General features: G+C 39.6%; 1 protein-coding gene across 9 annotated transcripts in view; it reads right to left on the bottom strand.

Moving 5' to 3' along the window:
* Cap1 (cyclase associated actin cytoskeleton regulatory protein 1) overlaps positions 1-11,617 on the bottom strand; it is a 27,639-nt gene extending 16,022 nt beyond the window's left edge. For 2 of the 9 annotated variants that reach the window (XM_015485212.2, XM_048815673.1), the window contains exon 1: positions 11,092-11,356. The gene's annotated coding sequence lies outside the window, so the exon portion shown is untranslated. Of the gene's footprint in view, positions 1-10,182; positions 10,262-11,091 lie in introns of all 9 variants that reach the window. The other 7 variants (XM_015485208.2, XM_015485207.2, XM_015485210.2 and 4 more) reach the window with 7 other exon arrangements.
* Between the last annotated feature and the right edge of the window lie 12,293 nt (positions 11,618-23,910).

The following is a 23,910-nucleotide window of genomic DNA, read 5'->3' on the forward strand; positions in this document are numbered from 1 at the left end:
TCCTTTTTTTTTTTTTTTTTTTGGAGACCCTTTCCCCCTAAATTGCTAAAGGGTCTCACCAAGTTGCCCAGGCTGGCCTCGAACCTGTAATCTTCCTGCATTAGCATAACAAATTGCTGGGATTACAGGCATACACCACTATGTATGGACAAAAGCAGTCTTTAGAGAAGGCAGATAGGAAAAAAAGAAGTAGTAGTCAGATAGATTGGGGGTTTGAATTTAACTCACCTCGCTCTGAACTGTTAATTGAACTTCCTGAGCTTCAGTTTCCTTATTTACATAATGGGGATAACAATCCACAAACTACAGAGAGTTACAGAGAGAATAGTCCTCGAAAATAGTAAAAATTCCATAAATGTTAACTAAATTGTCTTCTTCCTTATTCCCCACAGCTAATCAGTCATCAAAATCCATAGGCTTGGGGGCCAGGGTTGTGGCTCGATGGTAGAGTGCTTGCCGAGCATGCATGAGGGGCTGGGTTCAATCCCCGCCACCAATAAAAATAGAAAAAAAAAAAAAAAAACAAATAAAATACAGGTATTGTGTCCATCTACCAAAAAAAAAAAATCTATTTTGCATATCTAACTAATAGAGGTACCTTGCTCCATTCTAATTAAAAAAAAAAAAAAAGTTGTCATCAAGACTTTGCACAGATTATTGCAGTAACTTCCTAGCTAGTCTCCCCTAATTCTAATAATATACCTTTTCTTCATCCATTCTCCATATTATAGCCAGAATGATCCATCTCACATGCAAATGTAAATAAAGATATTCTTTAATATCATTCAAAACTCCCCATAGATTTCAGGGTGAAGTTCAAACAAGGGTTTCCATAATCTAGTCCTGCTTTATCTCCTTTTACTCCATGGGTTTATCTCGTTACACCTTTCTTCAGCACAAACACAGCAATTCAGGACCTACTTGCATTTTCTAAAGTCGTGCTTTCTCTCACTTCTTTTTATGCTATCCTATCTGCTTGGCTGCTTTCCCTCTGCAATCTACCCCTTCTCTGGAACTTCTGTTGTCCTTTAAGTCTAAGGTAAGGTATCACCTCCCTACAAAGCACTTCCAGCATGTGCTTCTATGACATTGTGCACTTTTCTCTAACAGAGAACATTTAAAATAATTTAACAGTAAGCGATTAGCTTCCCCAGGATAGGGACCAGATTTTGCCTTTGTAATTCCAGAACTATAAATGTAGTAGGCATTAAAAATATAACAGATCAATAGGAGTTTTTGGTAGATGTAGAGATGAATGAATTAAGGCCCATATCCACTCTCCCCTCAATACAAGTCTGGCTATCTCTTCTTCCTGTCAAGTCTGTGAAGTGTTTCCCCTTACTCCCTCTTCTTATTTTGTAATTCTTTTTGTCTACCTGCCCTTTGGGGTGGGGAGCAGTCCTATAGATAGAACCTGGGCCTTATACAGGCTAAGAAAGCAATCTACCACTGAGCCAAACTCCCAACCCCACCTACCTGCTTTTGCAGAACCCTATAAACACTTCCATCTTTCAAATAAATGATGTTTTCTAAGGCACAAATCACACTGATATAGAGGTCTTCAACTAAGTACCATAAGAAAAATAACGCTATTTATTAGAATATTAATTAGAAACTGATCCCATACAGTTATGCTCTACATCATCAATCTGTGGTTTCTTGAGACTTAAAATAATTTTGTCAGGTGTGTTATATAGATATTATTCCCCATTTTTAGAATGAAAAAACTGACATTTACAGAAATTTAAAAGCTTACTAGAGGGGCTGAGGTTGTGGCTTGGTGGTAGAGCATTTGCCTAGCATGTGTGAGGCACTGGATTCGATCCTTAGCACCACATTAAAAAAAAAAAAAAAAAAAAAACCCTGGAAATGAACTGTTGTCCATCTACAACTAAAAATATTATTTAAAAAAAAAAAAAAAAAAGATTACCAGAGAGCAAATAACCAATAAGCAGAGAACCTAGGCCTTGTGCACAAATATTCGGAAGGGTCTGAGGCTCTGTCATTCTATAATGGCTTTTAAAGGACTTATGTGATTCATCAGAGCATCCATCCCCTACTGTTTCTTGGGAACATCACTGTGGGTTCAAGACCTCTTTATGGTGTCATTAGTTACATTATTAGCAACTTTAAATTTCTCTGCTTTCAATTTTCTCCATGGAGGCCAATATTTTTTTCAATCACTTTCAGGATAGATGACATATTTGGAAAGCAGATATTTAAAATAAGACTTCTCCCAAAGGATAACTGTCAGAGCAGAAAACCAGTTCTGCCTAACTTTGTTCCTTGCCATTTATTTCTAAATGGTAATAGCCAAGAACTATAAGTAAACATACACAAGTTAAAGTAAAACTAGAATTTAGGAAATGAAGATCTGAATTTCAACCAGCCACATATTAATTGTGAAACTTGGGGACAGTCATTTCATAGATTATAATCCTCACCTAGCACAGAGTTTTGTGGGGGGAAAAAAAAATCAAAGAACTTGATTTCCTAGCTGAGAATAATCACCTTGGAAGTCTTAAAACGAAACTCAAATGTAAAATGTTAGCACTGCATACTATGTACTACAAGTTCCAGAAAGACAGGAACTTATCCATTCTCCCGCCAGTTCCACCCTATCTCCCAGCACCTAGAACAACCAAGTACGTACAAGATGCTCATAAAATCAAAGTGTGTTGTGACTGCTGCAGAAGAAACAGTCCCTACAGTTCAGATGCTTTTATTTTTGAGAAGGCCAACAAAATGGAATGCCAATAAGATGCTGAATGCTATATTTTTAAAAGTTCTGTTAGAGATTATCTAACTTCAGACAGATAAGGGAAAGTAAAATATCAGAATACTGAAGATTTTTCTTTGCAGAATGTTGTTGCTATGGTTCTGAATTACATGGTATATATGAATATATGCTCTCAGAGTTCTGAAGAAATGAATGAAGACTGGAGGCGGTTAAGTTTTAGAAGGGAAGTGGGGTGTCTTAATAAAAAGGCAAGAGGAAAAAAGGGAAAGATTTTGCTGCTAACATTTGCCTAGCATGTGTTAATAAGCCCTGGGTTCAATCTCCAATACAAAAAGAAACAAAAAAAATAAAGACATTTCAGTGAAAATCAAAGTAAAAAGACTAAGCAAACCAGATACAGAAAATAGGAGAAGCATGTACAGAAAGATTAGTCTGTCAAGATCATGGAGTATCATGTGAAATAAGAATAAATATGCAAGCTGGGTCAAATTGTGGAAAACACTAAAACACAGGTAGTATTTAGATCTAATGTTGTGATAAATATGACATTATCTTTTGAGTGAAGGGTTATTGATAAAAACTAAGTATTTACAAGTACACTGAGTTGGCACTGTGGTACCTGCCAGTAATCTCCATGACTTGGGAGACGGAGGCAGGAAGATTTCATGTTTCAGCCCAGCTAGACAACTAAGCAAAATCTATCTCAAAAGAAAAAAAAAGGACTGGGGATATAGCTCAGTGGTAAAGTACCCTTGGGTTTAATACCAAGGACTTAAAAACAAATCAACCAGCAAATAAGCACTATTTGATATACAAAATGGAATTTGGAGAAAAGTGAAAATGTTAGGGCCTGGAAGTTTAGGCTAAAAGCTATTATTCATCTAGCTATAAAATAAGAAGGCTACTAGAAAACATTTGGTTCTAACCAGATACTGAAACTAAATGAAAAGAATTAACCCACGAATAATTACCTTTAGGCAAATAAGGAACCAGCACCTGAATTAAATGTGTGTGGACTATAAAAGAAGAGTAAAATAATTTCCCTGCCTTCAGGGGAGTCTAGCAGAAGAGAAAAAGCTTCCTTCAATTGAATTATCATTTCTCAGGATTAGCAGCATTTCTAGAAATCATAAAAGCACCATCTGATGGTAGAACAGTCCTTTCAAAATTCTAAGCAATTAGTTTGGCAACCTCTGATCAAACACCTTCAGTGATGGAGAACCTGAAACTTCTGAGACAGCCCATTCTATTAAGCAACTCAAAAGTATCAAAAAATTCTTCCTTATATGGATGCAAATCTGCCTCCCTGCAACTTCCACCCACTGATCTTGGTCGGCCCTTGGAGGTCACACAAAACAAGTGTGAATTAAACAGAGAACAAGTCTTAAACTGTGTGGTACTGACTGAAAACACAGTGGCATTCAGAGAAGGGAGGTAAAGATGACCCCAGAGTTGTACATATGGGGGGCCTTAAAAGAATGATGACATTATAGGCAGAAACTCGTTCTAGCATTTTCTATTAAAGAAAAGAAGATGGGGTCAGTTTGGGATATGCTGAGTTTGAAGTGAAAAGGAAGTTTCTAAGTGAACATGTCCAGTATTTAGAAATAAAGCCTGGAAAAGGATCAAGCCTGGAGATGATGTTTGCAAATCATTGACAAAGAAATGTGATGAGATCATGAGAATGAATAGCACACAGAATAAAAAGAAACTGAGCTTGATTCTCCAGCAATTTCTTTGGTGCTTTGAAACCAAGACAAAACAGAAATGGCAAGAGATTCTTATCAAAGTTGCTTCTCTTTCATTATTCTAACAATTCAATATAATTCCTTCTGGCTATTCCAGAAGTAGAACCAGGCTTCTCCTGTAGTTCTGTCACATCTCAACAGGTGATTAAGCCAGAAGTAAGAATTTCTATCTTGGTAGGTAACTACTATGTTAAAATATTTCCTATTTTGCCCCATAGATGTTCTTCTAAGTTATCACTCAAATAAAATTAAAAAGCAACCATACAAGTCAGCCTGTATACATACTATGGTAGCCCAACTGATCTGCTTCAAAATGCTTTTCTTAGCCTTGTAATCCTGTTCCTGAGACTTTATGCTAAGAAAATAAATCCTACCTGAGACTTTATCTTTTTTTTTCCCCCCTTAGGGCTGAGGACCAAACCCAGGGCCTTGTGCGTGCTAGGCAAGCGCTCTGACACTGAGCTAAATCCCCAACCCCCTGAGACTTTATCTTAAGTAAACCCTAATGAGGAAAAGTGATGGGCAGGAAGATGTTCACTGCAATGTTAGACATCTAACTATAGTTATATGTATCTTAGACTTCTAATTATGGGGAAATAGTTAAATGCACAGTGGAAAAAAAATGTGACGAGATCATAAAATTTACAGTATTTGTCACATTAGGGTGATGGGATCTTCAAAAATTTCCCCCTTTATTTTCCAGATTTTAACAGAGAAACGTAACTTTTATATAACAAAAAAAATGTCTATGTGGATATCTCTTCTAAGCTACCACTAAACTATATATTAGTTAGTTCTACTCCTAACAATATAGAAATTCTTACCACTAGGCTCCAACATATCACAAGTAAAACCTAAACATTCTAATAGGAGATACTTTCTGGCTGGTTTAACCCAGAAACCAAAGGACACCACTTTGCTCCAGTAAAGATGTCATCTAAATCTAACCCAAATCATGAGCTACTGTTCTTCCCTAAGCATTTGGTTTCGCTGATGAAACCAATGACATTTAGTGCCTGAGTTACTGCCACCTGAGGTTTAGATTAAAAGAAAAAGAAAGGCCTATCTTCCAGGGAGGGAAGGAATCCAACCCAGTATCAGTGTTTGTCTCCTGTTCCCTCCTTACACACAGTCCTCTATCTGAAACTTCAGGAGTAAGCAAAATGAGTAACAGTGTACAAGCTTAAGTCAGACTTAGAAACTAGCTGTTTCTATGGTTTAAGGCAAACCTACCTTCATGTGGTCATTGGCTCCATTCTCCCTTACATTCAAAGAATATTTTAAGACTAAATGCATTGAGTACTCAGCAGGCCCTTTCATCTTATACATATTTTCCACTGTAGAACAACTGCACTGGCTGATTTCATCCTGAATTATTTTACTAAAACAGCATTTCATAGGGCTGGGATTGTGGCTCAGCAGTGAAGCCTAGCACGTTCAATGCCCTGGGTTCAATACTCAGCGCCATATAAAAATAAATAAATAAAGGTATTGTGTCCAACAACTTCTAAAAATAAATAAATAAATGTTAAAAAACAAAAACAAAAAACCCACAGCATTTTCTACTCCCACATGTAAATATACGGTTAAGGATATTTATCCTCAGCCATGATTCAACAACAACTAAATATATGAAAAGACCTGTAATTGTTAAGTCAATAATGAACAATACACGAGTTTTTTAATGATCTATGGAGGAAACAACAACAAAAGCAAACAAATCCCTACCCCCAAACCAAAACCTCAAACAAAAATAGCAAGTCCATTCCTTGTATTACCAGACTTGTGCGCCAAACTTTTCCATTTCAACTATTTTCCGGCCAAATGGAAAAGTCTGGCACAAATGTGTGGTAATACAAGGCAAACGGAGCTGCAAATGTAGCTGAAGAATATTTTTAGAGCAGTAGTTGTTTTTATTAGGTTTACATGATAGTATATCAAGAAGAAATAGTTTCATTGTGAAGGCTATAACTGCATTAACAATACTACAATAATTTCATCGATCAAAAGAGGTGAACACCAACTCTATAAATCATAAGCAACTTAAATAAACATAATCCCTGCCCAATGAAACTAAGCAGGTTAAACAAAGGCAATATGAACATGAACAAAATGGAAATTTATATATCCACAATACAGAGGAAAGGGAAATCTGATGACTTGAACTGACAACACAAAGCTTACTTCTAGTGCAAATCAGTGGCATTTCTCTATTAAGACAAGATCACACCGAAAATGGGGGGAAGGGGCCAAGTTCTTTGAGGACCACCCAGGAATTCCTTGAAGGCCCAATAATTTCTGGATGCCTCAATGAAAACAAATAACTGATTCATTCTAGAGTACTGAGTGTTTAATCTGTACATTGTGCTAAGTACAGCCATGGAGCCTGTCCTCAGAGAATTTAGCTGGGGAGATAAGACATTGCACAATTATTGCCAGGTCAGTAGTAAACTACTTGCTAATGCAGTAGTTCTCAAATAGGGGTAATTCTATCCTCCAGGAGGTATTTGGCAAGGTGTGAAGACATTTTTGGTTGCTGCAACTGAGGAAGTGCTACAAGCATTCAATGGGCAGAGGTGAGGGCTGCTGCTAAACATCCTACAATGCACACGACAACACCACAACAAAGAGTTATCCTGCCCAATATATCAACTATGCCTAGACTGAGAAACCCTATTCTGATATAAAGGAACTGCCAATGAGAAGTGCAAACGACTCAAATAAAAAGCCAATCTAAATTAGAAAGTCAATCTGAAATCCCAGCTACTCAGGAAGCTGAGATAGCAGGATCTCAAGTTTGAGGCCAACCTGGGCAGTACAGCAATAACCTGTTTTAAAATTAAAAAAACCAAAAGGTCTGGTTTATAGCTCAGTAGTAGAGCTAGTAGAGCTGTTTGTGCCATCCAATAAAAATTTAGATAAGGATCTGGGTAGAACTGAGGATATAGTGCAGTGGTAAAGCTCTTCCCTGACATACACAAGAAGCTAGGTTTGATGCCCAGTACCCCCCACACACACACACACACAAAACTGATTGTGGAGAACTTTTAAGTAAGATAAAGGAGTTTAAACATGACTTTTTGAGAACACAAAGCTAGCGAAAATAATATTTAAATTATTCTAAAGAACTGATAAGAGATTAATTATAGTAGAGAAAAGATCAGGTATGAAAGCCAGGTCAGTAGTAAACAAAGAAAATGATGATGACATTTCAAAAGAATAATCACTAGGACTGGGTAAGATACAGGTTAAGGATACTTAAATTTCAAACCAGAGGGTTCAACTTCCAATAACACTTTACATTTGGTTGTTCTAAACAAAATGAATCTCAGAAAACCAAAAGGAGGAAGTCACTTTTTATTAAAATTTTTTTTTTATTTTGTTTTTTGAGTTGAAATCTTGTTAGTCTTGCCCAGGCTGGTCTCAAACTCCTGAGCTCAAGTGATCCTCCTGCCTCAGCCTTCAGAGTAGCTGGGACCTCAGGCATGTGCCCCCATTCCTGATTCATGAAGTCACTTTTTAAGGGCTCAGATTCTAGTTAAAATCATAATTATAACTAAACAAATGAATGACCAAGAAAAGGGTAAGAAGAAAAGATCAACCCTCAGGCTGGAAACAAAACATTTTACAAACTTAATAGCTAACCTACTCTAAACAAAAATAGACTTACAATACCCCACTTCCGATTTGCCTGGCAGGCTGTACTTTATAAGGTACTTTCATTGCTATCATTTTATTTCAACCCCTCGGAGATGTCAATTACGCCCATATGATGAAGGTGGGAAATGCCTAAAGAAATTTCTTTTATGTTGGACTATGGCTGTCCAATTACAGAATAATCCAAGCAAATTAGCTGTCAATTACAGAATAAATCCAAACAAGGAGCTAGGTGTAGTAATACACACCTGTAATCCCAGTGGCTCGGGAGGCTGAGGCAGGAGGATGAAGAGTTCAAAGCCAGCCTCAGCAATTTAATGAGGCTCTAAACAACTTAGTGAGACCCTGTCTCTAAATAAAATTTAAAAACAGGCTGGGGATGTGGCTTAGTGGTTAAGTACCCCGGGTTCAATCCCCAGAAAAAAAAAAAAAAAAAGAGAGAGAGGGAAAAAAAAAGAAATCCAAACAAGGCATCAAAACCCTCACAACCTGGCAGATGAACCCCACCCCACCTCCCCAGTTTCTGCCAAACTCCAGACTCCGGTATTACTGAATAAAATAGGTTCTTTCCTGCTTCACACCTTTGCTCTTGCTGTTTGCTCTAGCTGGGACACCTTATTGGACATCTTTGCCTAGATATGCTACAAACACCTCCAACTGAGCAAGTCCAAAATTCATTTTTTATGTGCTACTTCCCTAATTTACCACTCTCCCAATGTACCTCTTATATCCCCTATTTAAATACTACTCAGCTTTTTAGGCCAGAAAACCAGGCAATTGTCCAGACTGTTCCTACTTCTTCATTACCATAATCAGCCTCCAATCCCTGGTTTTCATTTTCTTAACATTTCTCAAATATGATCCCTCTTGTCCATTTCCACTTCCCTTCTTAGTTCAGGCCATGACTACAGCAACAGCTTCCAAACACTTCTACTTCTCCAGTGTCTGGTTCCTTTCCACTCAAGATAGTGTATTTTCTAAAACAAGTCTGATCACATCTTTTTCCCACATAAAGCCCATCAAAGCGGGGGCTGGGGTTGTGGCTCAGTGGTAGAGCACTTGTCTAGCATGTGCAAGGCACTGGGTTTGATTCTCTGCACCACATATAAATAAGTAAATAAAGGTCCATGAACAACTAATAAAAATATTTCTTAAGAAAACCATCAAAGCATTCCCATAACTTCTGGCGCAAAATCCAAATTCCTCAGCATGAAGTCCTCCATAGTTGACTCCATCACTTATTACTTCCTCCACTTCTCCAAGCATTTATGGAATTCCAGTCACACTGAATTAGTCAGTCTTTCACAAGTCCAGGTCTCCATGTCCTTGCACATGCAGTTCTCTTTACCTGGAAATACCTTTCCCAGATCACCATATGGTTAAAAAAAAAAAAAAAAAAATCTTATTTATCCTCCCATTCCTACCTGGAAGCCTGGAAATCTGGTTTAGGTATTTCTCCTCTATGTTCTCATAGCCTTGTATACATTACAGTACATACAGTAAGCTATCTTTGATTTACTTGCCTGTTTCCTCCTGTTCTGTAAACTTCATGAGAACAAGTATATTCTTAGCCACAAGGGCTAAATGCCTCATTTAATATGTACTTCACACCTTTAAAAGTCCATAAATAATGAAAGTGTCAGGCTACCCCTAGATTTTCATTTAGGGATCCTTACAAAGAGCTCAAATTTACATAGTTCTGAAAATAACCTCTGTATAAAATGTCCTCATTTCCTCTTCATTATTCTATTCATCGTTCAAATTTTTTTCTGAACCCCTTGTTACATAATTCCATAGCACCCTGTTCTTCCTAACACTCAACACATTTATACTTATTTCTGAAAGGTTTCTGCAAACACTGTTAGTCCATGAAGGCAGGGACTAGCTTGTTTTGTTTCAAAGCAGCATTCACTGAATCCGGGAGAAGGCTGGTACAGAATAAAGATAATGTTATACTCTGAGTTTAATCCTGGGAGGTGAGCAGAGACCACTTAAAAATAAGCAAAATGAGACATAAAGAAGTTAAATAAAGCCAACCGTAATATCTACTCCGGAGACTTGAGGCAGGCGGATCAAAAGTTCCAGGCCACCCTGGGCTACTTGGCGGAGATCCTGTCTCAAAATGAAAAATAGAAAAGGTTGGAGGTTTAACTCAGTGGTACAGCATCCCTGGGTTGAATCCCCAGTATGGGGAGCGAGGGCAGTTAAATAAGGCATCTGTAACTATAGATTCTCAGTAATGGGGCCACACCAACACCTGATTTTAGTTCCGAAAGTACACAACCCCGCCAATAAAGTTGGCTTGGCTTTTCGGAGTTAAGAGCAGCAATCTCGGAGTAAAGAGATGCTATCTGAAAGCAAAGGCAGGACTTGCCTCTTTTAAAAACTTCCCACGTATCTCAAACAGCTAAATGTATTAAAAAAAAAAAGTTCCACGCATCAAGTGGCCTTTAACCAACAGCTGCCCGGACCGGAAGACTACTCCAAGTAAAGAGGCATATCAAGGTAATGAACGTCGGAAGGATCTGGTACTGGTTATCTATGAAAACAAAGTAATAATTCCGATTCTCTTCCTCACTCTATACATGATCATAGACCAACTGCTTCCCGTTTTCGGGGATCAATTTACCCATCCGTGAGATGGGAGCGAGTCGGGGGAAAGGGAAGACTCTAAGGTCTCGGAGATTCCTTTCAGTTAGGGCACGTTAGGAATGAGGTCTCCGCTGAGGCTGACCTAAAGCGCTGTGAAATCGAATGGAGGGGCCTCTCCAGGACCGCCTGGCTCAGCAGGTCACCCCGGCCCCACCTCAAGAGACCGCACCCAGGAGTCCGAGTCAGCCTGGGGGCCTCACCCCAGACCCTTCAGCAGGGATCGGCCACTAACAATGCCAGGAACCGGTGGGCCCCGGAAAGAACCCCAGTCCCTACCCAGCCGCGTACCCTCACCTTAAGAGTTCTGCCTCACCTCGGGACTCCGCTCAGCCGCTCTCCACTTCCGGCAAGAACCGCCCAGCAATCTTCGCGCGCCCCACTTCCGGGCCCTCACTGGGCGCGGCACTCCCACCGGAAATGAACCTCAGATTGAACCGCTAGGCTGGACCCGCACTGGAGAGGAAGTCGGCTGCCCGGCTCGTGACTCCGCCCCTATTCACCATGCTTGGGAAAGCGAATCAGGGCTAGCGCAGAGGGCACTTGGTAAAGAGCCCCGCCCGGAGGCGGGAGCGAGCCGGGGAGGGCGTGTTCGTAGGTCCGGCCACGCTCCTCTGTCCACCGCTCCGATCAGGAGTCGCCCCGGACCAATGAAGGGCCGAAATCACAGGCTAAAGCCCCTCCTCCAGAAGAGAGAACAGATGAGTGGCTGATTCTCCTGTCAGTTTGGTGTCAATAGCAAAGTCCGGACCGTTTCCACGGCATTATGGAAGGGGTCTTGGAAGGACTAGAGAAACGGAGTCAGAGTATCCGAGCCCGGGAGGCCATCAACTCTCTATGGGGGGTCGAGGCCAACTTCACCTCTACTTCGGTTTCCGGGTTTGTGATACGCAGAGGCAGCTGGGCTGCCCAGTGTTCTAAGAGGACTTGGGGAGGCTGGGCGATAGAAAGGCTATTAGCTAGCACGCTCTGTACCCAGCCCGTAGGTCTGGGCGTTCCCGCCCTCGCCCGACTTTCTCGCCCCGGGCTGGGAAGGTGGAGAAAAACTCTCCATTCTCACCCCACTTCCTGTTTGCTGGGTGCACTCTGTGACCATAGATGGTCAGGTCTGGGTCTGTGCGGAAGCCGCCGCCTAGCAGCTGCAGTCCTTCCTCCCGGCGCGCAGGGTGTGGTTCCTGAGAATAAGATGAGCTGAATGAGGAAATTCTGTCTCATTACGCAAAAATCCGGTTTCTGAGGCATCCTTGCTCCAGGCAGGTATACCCAGTCCTCTGCTAATAAATCCGAGGGCGATTTAGCGTTGCAGCCTGCGGGAAAAACTTCGCTTCCTTGCTCCTTGGACCGGTGATTGCATATTTGTTCCTTCTGGGCTCACACTTTCCCAACCGGTCGTTATCCTCCCACATGATTTATTTCTAGAAAAAAATTTGGTAAGTGCTACAGTTCCCACCCCTTCAACCGAATGCCTGTGACAGCTCCGTGTTCAAGTGGAATGCAGGTATTATATGCCAGAGTCATTCAACAAATATAGTTCTTATAATAATAGTTACCATTTTCTGTGCAGTGACTACACTCCAGGCCTGTGCTGAATGCTTCAAACGCGATTTCGTTTAATTCTAAAAGCATCTCTGTTCTATGCCCTCAGGTTTTCAAATAAGGAAGCTGAATAATTTGCCAAGCAAGGTCATAAAGTAACTGTTGGAACTTTGAAGGGAACACATCTGACTCTAACCCCCTTGAGTTTAACCCATATGAAAGACCATACTGGAATTATTTGAGGTAGTGAAAGCCTCTGCATCTGGAGATCTCAGGTTCAACATCTCAGTCCTAGCCTGAGCCCTTTACTAGGGGTCAGACTTTACTCGATTACCTTGAGCCTCTTCCCAGTTTTATAACTTCCAGTATGTTTAAAAGAAAAATGACAACATGAGAAAGTATGGTACAAAAATTGTAGTACATTTTTTAATTTACATTTAACCAAAAACACTGTCTCACAGTACACACTAACTATATTTGGACAACATTGGCATGTCAAATTTAGGCTGGGCATAGTCTTTTTTTTTTTCTTTTTATTTGTTCTTTTTAGATACACATGACAGTAGGATGTATTTTGGCATATTATACATACATAAAGTATAACTTATTCTAATTAGGATCCTATTCTTTTTTTTTTTAATTTTTTATTGTTGGCTGTTCAAAACATTACATAGTTCTTGATATATCATATTTCACACTTTGATTCAAGTGGGTTATGAGCTCCCATTTTTACCCCATATACAGATTGCAGAATCACATCAGTTACACATCCATTGATTTACATATTGCCATACTAGTGTCTGTTGTGTTCTGCTGCCTTTCCTATCCTCTACTATCCCCCCTCCCCTCCCCTCCCCTCCCCTCTTCTCTCTCTGCCCCCTCTACTGACATTCATTTGTCCCCCTTGTATTATTTTTCCCTTTCCCCTCACTTCCTCTTGTATGTACTTTTGTATAACTCTGAGGGTCTCCTTCCATTTCCATGCAATTTCCCTTCTCTCTCCCTTTCCCTCCCACCTCTCATCCCTGTTTAATGTTAATCTTCTTCTCATGCTCTTCGACCCTACTCTGTTCTTAGTTACTCTCCTTATATCAAAGAAGACATTTGGCATTTGTTTTTTAGGGATTGGCTAACTTCACTTAGCGTAATCTGCTCTAATGCCATCCATTTCCCTGTAAATTCTATGATTTTGTCATTTTTTAATGCAGAGTAATACTCCATTGTGTATAAATGCCACATTTTTTTTATCCATTCATCTATTGAAGGGCATAATTAGGATCCTGTTCTTGTGGTTGTACATGATGCAGAGTTATTCTGGTCATGTATTCAAATACAAAGATAGGAAAGTTATGTCCCATTAATTCTACTGTCATTCCTATTTCCCTCAGACAGAACATTCAGCCTTTGGTTTTGGGGGACTGTTTTATTTCAATAGCATGATATTCTCCAACTCCATCCATTTACTGGCAAATGCCATAATTCCACTTTTCTTTAAAGCTGAGTAATATTCCATTGAGTATATACACCACATTTTCTTTATCCATTCATCTATTGAAGGACACCTAGGTTTGTTCCATAGCTTGGCTATTATGAATTGAGCTACTATAAACATTGATGTGGCTGCGTCACTGTACTATGCTGATTTTAAGTTCTTTGCGAATAGACTGAGGAGTAGGATAGCTGGGTCAATGGTGGTTCCATTCCAAGTTTTCTAAGGAATCTCCATATTGCTTTCCATAGTGATTGCATCAATTTGCAGTCCCATGAGAAATGTATGAGAATACCTTTCTCCCCACATCCTCACCACATTTATTGTTACTTGTATTCTTTATAATTGCTATTCTGGAGTGAGTTGGGCAGTCTTACAGGCCTATAATCCTAGGGACTGGGAAGGCCTCATCAGAAGATCACAAGGTGGAAGCCAGCCTCAACAATTTAGTGAGATTCTCTCAAAATATAAAAGGGCTGGGGATATAGCTCAGTGGAAGAGTGTTCCTGGGTTTAATCCCCAACAGAAGGCAAAAAGAAGAAAGGTTAAGTGTATGTGAAACCCAGGGCAAATAGCCCCACTAGCCCTTGTAATCTTCGTTTTACATTTAACCCTTCCACATCTCTTTCTGTGACAGGGATGCAAAATGCACAGACCATACATGCATCCTAAAGGAAGAGGAGAGAGGAGGAAATGGGAAGAAGAAAGAAAGAAAGGAAGCTTCCTCATCTATAAAATGGAGATGGTAATTCATGGGGTTGTAAAGAGAAACAGAAGCAATAATCCATTTGAAACCACTCTGTAAAATAATTGTTTGTGAAAAGTGCACATAAGTCATAACTCCTACCCCTCAGGATATTCTCTTTTAAGGAGTCTAGACCCATACACTTGTAACTCCAGAGCAAGATAGTTTAAGAACAATATCTGGTTTGTGTAGTGGTGCGTTCCTGTAACCCTGGCTACTCTCCTGGCTGAGGCAGGAGAATCACAAGTTCAAAAATAGTCTGGATAATTTTGGAAAAACTTGTCTCAAAATTTTTGAAAAGAGATGGGGATGTAGCTCAGTGATAGAGTGTTTGCCTAGTATGTTTGAGGCCTGGGTTTATTCCCCAGACTCCAACATCTGTCACTTTTATTCATTCATTTATTTATTTATACAGTAAAATAAGTTTATTGAATTATTTCTATGTATCATTTAACCAAGGATACTGCAGTATCCTTAGTCAGACCCTGTTGCTGCCTTCAAAAAGTATGTAGTCTATTCTGGAAACAGGTATTACCATCTGGGGTTGTCATCAAATGTGCTGACTTCTGGCTTCCAGCTTTTTCTTCCTCACTCATCTTGCCCTGTGCCTAGCAAAGTGCTTCATCTATAGTGTGCTCTCATCAGTGAATGCCTTGAATTCAGAAGAGTCATTTCCTGTACTGAGATGGATACATAAAACACTGCAGACCATGAATAAACAATATTGGAGATGGGAAACTGTGTCAGGCTGAAGTGAGAGGTCCCTGTAGAAGAATAGGAGATAAGGCTTTAAAAAAAAATTGAACAAACTGTACAGGAAGGAGAAATAAAAACTTTAAAGTGAAAGCAAGGAGGAGCTTGTATTTTACAAATTATAGCTTCAGTGTATAGAATGGGCTTGAGTGGCAAAATAAAAAAGAAACAGGAAGACTTATTAGATGATAGATACAATGATCTAGGAAGGATCTGAATCAAAGCTGTGGTATACACAGCAAAGGGGCCAATTCAGAAGACACCATTCTTATGAAAGGAATAATGAGGGTGATGATAGGAAGAGGACAAGTGAAAAGGAAGTGATTTGAATATGATTCTTCAGATTAGATCTGGCCCCAGGTGCTGTGGTTTGAATGTTTGTTCCCCTCCAAAATTCATATTAAAATTTAGTCACCAATTAAGAGGCTTGTAGGAAATGATTTGGCAATGAGAACTCTGCCCTCATGGGTGGGATTAGGGTCTTATGAGAGGATTGAGGAAACTAGTAAGGCCCTTTTGCCTTTCTCCCTTCTACCATGTGATGATGCAGCATTAAAGCACCATAATGGAAGTTGAAAGCAGGTCCTCTACCAGGCCCTAAATCTACTGGCACCTTGATTTGAATTTCTAGTCTACAGAACTATGAGAAATAAATATATGCTTTTTATAAACAATTTAGTCTTTGGTATTTTGTTAGTATCAGGAAGAGCTAAGACACCAGGTATTCACTCTCATTTGATACTACTTTTCTTTTGTCACAGGTATTACATCCTCATTATATATGCAATTATCTTTCATATCTTTCTCCCCTGTAAGTTTCTTCCTCCCTATAAGTCCTTGTCTACCTGAAAAAAATGGTACTCAATAAATATTTGTAGGAAAAATTGACTAAATGGAAAAAGTGAGAGGGGCCAAGGATTTCTGAGCCTTGGAATCTCAGTGATGGAAGGAGTGAGGGGAAGAGGAGTGATTCTGGATTTATGGGCAGTGAGTCTCAAACCTCAAAACCCAGTCTGGAAAGAAAAGGGGAGAAAGGAATGTAGTTAGTTAATTTACAAGCAAGAATTGCTACAAAGTTGATTGATTTTCTCACATGCCCCCCTCTTCAAATATATTACCACCTTCTTGGGTTTTGCTGGGATTTCAGCACATTCCAAACCTGCAGAATTGCTTTGTCTCTGAGGGTGCCACCCAAGTTTCCTCCTTATCTCTCAGAGTTTCAGACACAGAAGTCTGGCAGTTCATCTGGAGCATTCCCAGCCTGGCTCAGAGGACTGTGTACATCTGTGCAGCCTGGCTCAGAGCCTGTCTACATTTGGGCAGATCCTGTATCCCCCTGCCAGAAGGAGCTGATGACAGACAACAGTCTATGGGAGCCTGTCTTTCTTCTCCTTCTAAGATAGGGCCCTAGACTCCAGCCTGAGCAGGATCCCAGGTCCAAAAACTAGGAGTTGCCAAGAGAAATACAACAATATAGTTGTAGTGGATATGAGCTTGCCTTGGAGTCACTCTGACCTGAAACAGAATCCCAACTCTGGCACTGACTATGTGGTCTTGGAGATATCCTCATTTAACCTCAGAGAAGGAAATTAACACCCATCTTGAATAGTTGATATGAATTAAGAGAAAATGTATAAAACACTTGACCCACGTAGACCTTCAGTGACTACTAACAATTATAATTCAGTACAGAAAATCTATTGTTTGTGACCCTGGTGAAGGAAATAAGCTCTGAAGTGTCAACACAGTAGATGATGCTACCAGAATTATTATCACTACTATCCCTGTCACCAGACAGTTTCCCCAGTTTCTGCTCATTTTTATCGCTATCTTTTTGATTCAAAGCCAGGACCTGTGCCCTTGGCTGCAAGTGAAACTAAATTAAATCAGTTAGGGATAGGAATGCTTTTGCCTACAGATAACAGAGAATTTGATGGTAGTGATACTTCTTATAAAGTACCCCACCCCCGTTATTGAGGATTGATCTCAGGAATGCTTTATCATTGAGCTACATCCCCAACCCTTTTTATTTTCTTATTTTGAAATAGGGTCTGAGTTGTCCAGGCTGGCCTTGAACTTGGTATCCTTTTGCCTTAGCTTCCTGAGTCTCTGGGATTAGAGGTGTGTGCCAAAGTTAGCATGACTAGCTAAAGTTTTTTTTTTTTTTTTTCTCACATAGAAGAAAAGTGGAGATAGGCAGTTTCACCAGCTCAGTAATGTCAGAGTTGCTGTGTCTGTGATTCAGGCCATCTTACCCTTAGAGTAGCTTATTGCCTTTGCAGTCCCTACTGTCACATCATGTTCAAGGAAAGAAGAAAAAGAAGGGAAGACGCAGCCTCTGAAACTGGGAAGCTAGTTTTCTAAGGAACTTACAAAATAAACCCTGCTTCCCGTCTCATAGCCAGATCTAATGGTGAACAAAAAGTTCAGCTTCCTTGTTTCTCAGAGGAAGATTTTTGAGATGCATTTCACACTGTTTCTGAGGGTCCAGAAAGGGCCTTAGCCCAGTTGCCCACAGTAATAACCACTCACTAACAAACCCTATTTTGACTTTTCTGCCTTCTACAACTTGTTTCAGGGAACCCAAACTAAAGAGATTGGAATTGGTTGGGCCCACTACAGTAGGAAACTGACAGTTAGCATTGTCAGCTTTGAGAATATAAGGTGCACTATCTCACACATTTGGGAAGTCGCTGGAAGGGGATGAAAATGTTTAGTGTCCAATGAGGAGGGTAGATGTCCTCTATAATAAATCTTTGTAGTTTGGTGGCACATACCTGTAGTCCTAGCTAGAGGAGGCTAAGGCAGGATGATCACTTGAGTACAGGTGTTCAAGGCTAGCCTGGGGGAAACTGTGAGACCATCAAGACAACAACAACAAAATAGACAAATTTTTATGAGTGCCCTATATCAACATATACCCTGTTTTCTATACTTCACCCTTCAAAAAAATAAAACAAAGCAGAACTCCAAACTCAAGCAAGCTTCCCTTTTGAAACCAAAATATCACTCACTACACTACCTCCTACCCAAAGAAAGGAATCTATCCAAATTCTCATAATTTTCAAATCCAGGATCTCTAAATAATGTTCCTTCTTTTTCCAGTTTCATAATGATCCTGCTTAAATGTTCTAAAGCCTATGGACTAAACTTTAGAGTTAATACTATGACATAGCACACTCTACATATATTGGAGTAGGTAAGGAAAAAGAAAGAAGAAGAAAATTAAATACAATATAAAATATTTAACTGACTTGGCAAGAAATCTTTCTATAGCTGATCATAAGGCTTTAGTTGGAAACTTGGACTGCATCTGTCCACCACCCATTCCACACTGTCTTCAGCAGTACCTCTCTGTTCTCAGGGGCCCTCTTGATGGAAAAAGAAATGAAAGGGACATGCACTGTCTAAAGGCCCTGAACCAGAAGTAGCATTTATCACTTCCATTTACACTTGATTACTTCATCAACTAGAATTTAAGTCACACAGCTTCTAGTTGGGGCTATAATTGAATCTTCCATAGGTGATCAAGTTTCTGTTTTCAAGGATTAGAGACCTCAAGGGTCTAGTCTGTATAACATTCCCATAATTTTCCATTAGTTTTTAGCACTGGATATAGCAGTCTGTGGGAGCAGGTACCCTTGGAATCCTTTGGATTATATCCATAATCCTCCTTTCCTCTATTATATAGTGATAATTCTCTTCTGTTTGATAATGGGCCTATCATTGTAACCAGGGGTATGCAGGTAGAGTTGAACAATAAGTTCTCTAAGGGGAAAGCCTTGATTTTTAGAATTTTTTAAATTGGTGTAAATACTCCTACCATGGCCAATTTTTACCTACCAAAGTTTTGTCACTGAGTGTAGAGTCAGTAAAAATGTCCTGTGGTAAGAATAATGGCTCTCCAAAGATGTTCACATCCTAATTTCTAGAACCTATGAATATACAACCTTAGGTGGCAAAATTGACTTTGCAGAGGTAATTAAATTAAGGACATTGAGATGGGAGATTATCCTGGCTTGTCCAGGTAGGCTCATTATAATCACATAGATCCTTTATAAAGGAAGAAGGGAAGCAGGAGAGTCAGTGTCAGAAAAAATAGATGTGAAAATGAGGGCCAGGGGTATAGCTCTAATGCTTAGCTTAAGCCCACACTAGAGCCAGGAATCAGAAAGTCTTTAAGATGGAGAAATGACATAAGGCCCTGGGTTCAGTGAAAGCAGAGGTCTTGGTAATGCTACCAAGAATGTTGGCAACCTCTAGAAAGTGGAAAAGACAAAGAGCAGTTTTTCCCCTGGAGCTTCCAGAAGGAACATTTTGGAACTATATGGCATGAGAGCAAGTGCTATTATAAGGATTAGCAAAAGCCATTTTGCCAATGATACAAAATAAAGTCAGCCACTAATTCAAATATGTAAGTCAACCTTGAATGATACAATGAGCTTTGTTTGTTTCTCCTGCTTGATAAACCTCTTCTTTATTCCTTTTCCCTTGACTCTCTGCAGCATGACAGTTCCTAAAGGTTCAGTCTTAGGTCCTTTATCCTTTGCTCCTTCTGGTGATGAGTTGCCCTCGTCTCAGGTCATTAGTAATTAGTTATTATCTTTATTTCAGTGTCTTTCTGGTGTGCCTGCCATCTTTGTATGTAGCTTTAGTTTCTTGAAACATCTTTCAATCCTGCTCATTGGACAGCATGCCAGTAAATTACCACAAGATGGCAGCCTTGCTGAATTCAGCCTACATTGAATCCAGTTTTACACTCCTTCAAGTTGGAGGTAGAAGAGGTTTCTGAACAAGATTTTAATCTTATTTATTTAACATTACTTGAGAACCTCCTAAATTTGGGGTCTTTTAATGTGTTAGTAAGGTTTTTTAATTTACAAAAAGTTGGGTATTATCCCCTTTGAAGATGAGAAAACTAAAGTTGAAAATGGTTAACTAGCTCAGTCAGGACTTAAATTTTAAACCAGTGTTTTCTGACTCCAAAACCAATGTTCCTTCCATTACATAAGTGAATCTCAGGCTGCAACAGTATTATTTAAGTTTTTTGTTCTTGTGTGTTTTTAAAATTATAAGTAACAGAAAACCAACTTGAACCAGTTTGACAGCAACAACACAACCAAGCATTTGAGGATGCTCATGAAAATCTAGAACAGAAATGATGCCCAACTTTAAAAGAGGGAGTAGAGCCAGGAATTGGAAAGTCTTTAAGACTTGGAGGAAGGACGAGAAAAATGGGGAAAGGAAAGGAAAAGGAAAAGCTGAAGAGGTCCAAGAGATTAAGCTCTGTTATGTGCCCCATTCAAGCAGAATAACCCGATTTTAGTGCATTTTACATATCAGGGTCCCATGCAATGTTTTGTCTGAAAACTAAGGATTTACAGTGTTAGATAATACTTCTAAACCACTGGTGTCATATATTAAGCCATCCCGCATTGTTGGACATTTTAGATATTTTCCAGTTGTTCACTTATAATAAGTAAAACTGTGATGAATATTCTTCCATACTGTAGTAGGCAGTGCATGGAGTCATAGAATACTTCTGTTTCCCTTGTCCTTACAACTTCCCTGAGGCAAGAAGAGGGAGGTATAGTCTGAGAGTCATAGCCTATGCCCTAAGTCCAGTGCTTCTCAAAACTTCACTGGTTCTCAATCATCTATAAATACCTTGTAAGCATCTAACTACATGCCCAGTACTACTGGGCACTGTGGAAACAATGGTGAATAAAAGATAGTCTGTCATCATAGAGCTAACAACTAGTGATGAAGACAGATCCAAAATGGATACACTGCTAAATTATTTCAAGAAGCATAAGGAAAGTGCTGCCAAACAGAAGTTCAGAAGGTTAAAGAACAAGTATGAGTTAGCCGGAGAAAGAGAATAGAGAAGAGTTGTGTGAGAAGAGAGAAAAAGTGTGAAGATCCAAATGTGAGAGAAAGCTCATTAGATTTGAGAAAAATCAGTGTGGCTGGGCACAGAGAACAAAAGGAAATGATAGGAGACCAAGGTAAAAGGAACAGCAGGGTCCAGATAGCACAAAGTCTTATTGTTATAGTAAGGATTTTGGAATATATTGCAAGGGAGATCACTGAAAGACTTTTAAGAAAGTTTTCAGACAAAACATTGCATGGGACCCTATTGATATTTGAACATGAACATTCTAGCCATAGAATGGAGGGGAACAAAAGTAGATACCAGGAAATCAGAAAAGGGAGCTACTTGATGCAGAAATTAAGGCAAGAGATGATGAAAGCTGAGATTAGTAGGAATGAAAAGAAATGGACAGATTAAGAATGAGTGATCTAAGAAGTGGGAATGATAGGAGGTAGTGATTGATTGTGTATGGGAGCATGTGTGAGAAAGGGTGAGTATTCAAGACTCCTAGTTTTTGGCTTGAACAGTTGCTTGGATGGTATTTCCTTACAAAGACTGGGCACACTAGAGGAAGAGTCTGTTTGGTGGGAAAAGATGATGAAGTCTGTTCTAGATGTGTCCCACTTGAGTTGTCTGTAGGATTTTCTGAATGTGCAGGTAAATATGTAGGACTAAGCTCAGAAGACAAATCTGGCCAGTAGGTGTTGATGTAGGAGCTCTGGGATTGAAAGAATATAGACTGAGCAAGAAGAAGATCATCCTGGGCTACTGAAAAAAGTTATATTAATAGCAAGTTGGAAGAGAAGGGAGAAAAGAAGGTTTAGAAGAAGCAACCAGAGAGGCAGCAGAAAACCAGAAAAGTTTCTGGTTCAGAAATACCTAGGAAAGAAACATTTCGAAGAGCCATGGATACCTGTATTAAATGCAACCAGAGTGGTCACGTAAAAAGAGTATGGAAAAGTGTCCATTGGATTTAGAAAAAAAATTAAGGCTATTGATATTATCAATAGCATGTTTTTGTAAAGTGATAGTGGCAGAGACTACATAGGAATGGGATGAAGGAGGTGAGAAGATGGAAACAGTAGTGTAGGGCACTCTTAACAGTTTTCATCTAAAATGGGACAGATAAAATGAATTAGAAGGGGAATGTCAACCACCAAAGTTTTCAAGCTAAAGACTGAAATCATATTCAGCCCTTCTTTTCCTTTTATGTTCCATTTCTAATATATCTACTAAACCTGTTGGCCCAAATTTTGAAATACATTCTGAATCTTACCACTTTATCATTTTATCCACTGCTTCCTATTCAAGACACTGCCATCTCTTACCTAAACTGTCTTATGAATTCTTTGATTTATCTCCTAATTGGACACTCCTTCCCTATACTGCAAATCTGTGAACTAAAGAGGCAAGTTAAAAAAAAAAAAAAAAGAGGCAAGTTATCTGTTTCTATACATCCTACATACAATGGTAGAAAAGGCATAGGACAATCTCTGTTGGTCATGCCCTTTTTAAAACTGAGGTAAACTGAGAGGTACACAGCAGAGACAACTCTGAAATCCAACAGGCCTAGGTTAATTAGAGTTTAGTCAACTGACTGGGAGTCATTCATTGTGGTTTTGGCTCCAATGTAAGCAGTCTTGGTTCCACCCTCTGAATCATCTTTCCTTTCCATAAGAAAATTGAATTTGCATCCAAGTAGTTTTCTCAGACTGCTTCCTGCCTGTAACAAGGTAGGAGTGCAAAGCCCTCTTTCCATTATATATTGCGTATGTCCCTGTTGATCCCAGATGAAAAAGCTTCTGCCTGAACAATTCTCTTAAAAGCATTGTGGGTGTGTTGTTTGTTTTGTTTTTTGGTATCAGGGATTGAATCCAGGGGTGCTTAACCACTAAGCCACATCCCCAACACTTTTTTATATTTTGTTTTGAGCCAGGGTCTTGCTAAGTTGCTTAGGGCCTTGCTAAATTACTGAGGCTGGTTTTGAACTTGGAATCTTCCTGTCTCAGCCTTCTGAGCCTCTGAGATTATAGGCATGGGCCACTGTGCCCCACATGTTGTGGATTTTTTTTTTTTAATGCATACCTTCTGTGTCTTAGAGCCAAGAGCTGTATAAATTTAGATCTGTTCACAAGCCAATGCTAAGGATGGAATTAGTAGTTTTATTTGTGCTAGGGATAGCATTCAGGGCCGTAAAAGCGCTAGCAAATCAGATACAGTGGCACATGCCTGTAATCCCAACAACTGAGAAGGCTGAGGCAGGAAGATTGCAAGTTTGAGGCCTGCCTTAGCAACTTAGCAAGACCCTGTATTGAAATAAAAAGGGCTGGGGATGTAGCTCAGTGGTAAAGCAACCCAGAGTTCAATCCCCAGTACCGAAACAAAACAAAACAAAACAAAACAAAAAACAAACAGTGCTGGGCAAGCTAGGCAAGCTAGGCAAGTGCTCTATCATTAAGCTACATCCTGGTCTACAAGTATAACATTTTTCCATTTTTCTTTTTCTCTTCTTCTTTTTTCAATACTGGGGATTAAAACCAGGGTCTTACACATACTAAGCAAGTACTCTTCAACTGAACTCATCACCAGCCCTTTTTATTTTATTTTGAGACAAGGTCTCCCTTTAAATTGCTGAGGCTGGCTTCAAATTTGCAGTCTTCCTGCCTCAGCCTTCTGAGTGTCTGGGATTATAGGTATCTACCACCACACCTGGCCTGC

This window comes from Marmota marmota, unplaced genomic scaffold (assembly GCF_001458135.2).
Source record: "Marmota marmota marmota unplaced genomic scaffold, marMar, whole genome shotgun sequence".
Taxonomy (NCBI): domain Eukaryota; kingdom Metazoa; phylum Chordata; class Mammalia; order Rodentia; family Sciuridae; genus Marmota; species Marmota marmota.